Below are 3,323 nucleotides of genomic sequence, written 5' to 3'. Positions count from 1 at the left end.
ATGCTTAGCTTGCTAGGCTAAGATGCTCACGACTTGGAAGCTCTAGAAGGTGTAGTAGGCGACTCTTAAATAATGGAAGCGTTTATTGCTCAAAGGAAACTTTACAAGTGCTTTAGGAACTCGTTTGCTTGGTTAGGAAGTTGTTTTGGGTGGTTTTTGGTTGGTGCCTTGGCTAAATGAGACCCTTACCTATTTATAGGCACCAATGGAACTCTCTAGAACCTTAGAGGGTTCCTTACAAATAAAAAAGATTCTAGAACACCCTACACAATTCTATGTACAAGAATACACATGAGATCTCTAGAATTCTCTGGAAAGCCTTGAACTCCTCTCATGCCTTCCACTATAGTGTAGAAATGTGTGGACATCTCTAGGTATTTCTAGAACCTTCCACACTCTTCCTACTAATGGCTAAGTGTAGGAGTCTCCAAAAGCTTCTTGGGCTCTATATAAACCCATGGGGAGGCTCATTTGAAGCATCCTATGACACTCTCCCCCACCTATGCCATCGACGTCCCCATCGTTGCCTCTTCTTAAAGCCTCTCAATGTGTTTCTAGAACCTTCTCAAGGCATCCGCATATTCCTAGCTTACCTGCCTCTTAGGTAGTCCTTTCAATTGGACTGGATACTCTATCACGGGAGGGACTCCTTGTTTCCTAGGGACCACCCATTCAACAAGGATATTCTTCACCTTCTTCTCCCGTGAGGCCTTAGATGGATGCAGACCCCTGCACTTCGGATGCTTGGAGTGTTACTTCCTCTTGTCCATCAAGTTCACCTTTTCCTTGGTGACCTTGTCCATGTGTGTGCGGGCTACCTCAACTCTCTCCCATTTTTGCCTCATTTACTTGCACCCCTGATAGTAAGAAGGTTTTAAGCGTACTAGGCTTTGGGTTGACTTAGAGGGCACCTAGTAGCTGCATAGAGCCCATATGTGCTTTGTCTTCTTGTTCCCTTTCCTCGATCATGGCACTAAGCGTCTTTCTCTTAAGACAATCCCGTGACCAATGTGGACTGTCACACAGGAAGCATTTGATTTTAGGTATAAACTTCTTCATTTTCGCCTTACCCCTTCTTTCCCAGATGTTAGGCGTCTTGCCTGATCCCATTGTAGGAGCATTTTGGTCCCTTGAAACCTCGTCTCCCTCATCCGTGGCATGGCTATCCTCTAAAGACTCAACCTTAGAGGAGTCTTCCCTCTTATAATCCGTTAAATACTCTGCTACTGCCATAGCAGTGGCTAAGTCTTGAATGCCTTGATGTCTTAATTTCTGCTCGGCCCACCCTTGCAGGTTATCCATGAAGTTGATTAGAAACTCCTTCTTAGTCATGTTAGGAATCTCAAGTAGGAGCGAAGGGAATTCCTTGACATAATCATGTATCGAGCCTATATGCTTGAGATGCTCATATTTTTCCTATCCAAGTAAGCCACGTCCTCGGGGTAGAATTGCTTCTTGATCTCCCTCTTGAAGTCTTCCCATGTCTCTATGGTGCAAATGTCTTTCTCCATATTGGAAAACCTCTGATGCCACTATAGAGTAGTTGTGCCAATAAGGTAGAGGGTTGTAGTCCTTACCTTAGTCGCCTCATTAGTCAATGTGATAGCCTCGAAGTATCGCTCCATATGCCATAAGAAGTTGTCCAACTCTTTGGCATCCCGCTTACCACTAAACCCTTATGGCTTCAGCACCTCCACCCTAAATGCCTCCTGTGTGGCCATGACCCATGCCAACACAACAGCCTTGTAAATGGCCAACTCTTGCCCTTCTGGTCTCGGAACTCCATTCAAGTGGCTAAGGCTTCCATCATTGACTCCATGCTAGCAAGCATGCTCAAGACCTTTTCTTGGAATGACACAAACTCCTCATGCGACACTGGTTGAACTTGTGAGACTAGCATCCCCTACCGAAGGTCTTGGATCTGTTCCCTAAGATCCTTCATACCCTTCTCCATGCCTTGCTCGATCAAGTCCAACCCCTCCCGAGTGTCCGCCATGGCTAGCTCCACCTTGGCTAACCTTGCCTCCATGTTGGCAACGACATCACTAGATTTATCCTTCTTGCTCCTGTCCCATGTAGTAGGCTCAGTCTCCCTCCCATGGGTTTGCTCACTAGTCTCCTCTATGTTGGAGCCCAACATGCTTCCTTTACTATGCCCAATTCATAGCTGCGCTCTAATACCAACTGTCACGGACTTAGTCTTTCACCAAGCTCGTTTGACACTTAGACAAGTCAAGATACTTGATCTTGCTAAGTCAGATGTAGACCCTCAATTTTGTCCTCCTATCATATGTCCTATTAGATACTTGTTTAATATTTTACAGTAGTTCCTTGGTGGCCCATAGCTACTTATACTACTTACCTTTTTTGAGCCACCTCGGAGATTTTGGTTGAGAGATTTATCTAACCCTGTTGTGACTCTTGGCAGCCCTAATTTAGACTTAGGCCCATTAGGCATCACCTTAGGCCCATTTAGATGCACTTGGCACCTTCTAGCTTGCACACATTCACCATAGGTTACTTAGACAATCTTTCAGAATAGGTCACTTGGACATTTCTTTTAGCATAGCCCACTTAGGCATGTTCTTGATTTTGGTTACTTCGTTTTCCAAGATAGGATGAGTATTGGCTTGACTATTTATTGCATGAAATGAATTTTTATTTTTTTATTTTTGAGGGTTTGAGTTTGACATTTAAATTATTATAATCCGTTGCATTACTTTAATTTCTTGATTTTTTCTAATTGCATACATCTGATATTTATTTTTATACCCTTATCAATTTATTTGTTTATTTTGGATTTTTGTGGCTATGTGATTTGATTTTCTATTTTATTTTATTCTATTTCCAATTACATGATTTCTTATTTCAACTTTATTTTTAATTTCATGAGACTTAGAGCCATCAAGGAGAGGAGATCACGACCAAATAGGGAAACTTGGAAGGAATCTGGGCTGCATATAGAAAGTGGGCAGATCACGACTTTAAAAAGAAATCCGGGCTGCATATGATTTGCTTGAAGAAAGAATCCAGGTTGCATGTAGAAAGTGGGCAAATCACGACTGAGACACATCCGGGAGCATATGGAAAGAAGATTAAAGGGGATCTGATCACTTACCAAACAAGATACGGCTGCATCCTTGGGGAAATCTCCAAGTGAACCACGCATAATGGGCTTCCCATATCCACGCGCACGTAGGAAAAAATGGAAATAAGATATTCCATAAGGAGTGGGCTACCTTATAAATAAATGAGAGAATCCAAGCATAGGGGAATTTTTTTTCAAAGGGGAATAGGAGGAAAGAATTTTCATGCGGAACTTT

The sequence above is a fragment of the Vitis vinifera genome, chromosome 10 (assembly GCF_030704535.1).
Source record: "Vitis vinifera cultivar Pinot Noir 40024 chromosome 10, ASM3070453v1".
NCBI classification, from domain to species: Eukaryota; Viridiplantae; Streptophyta; class Magnoliopsida; order Vitales; family Vitaceae; genus Vitis; species Vitis vinifera.
Note: the sequence above shows the minus strand (reverse complement) of the source record.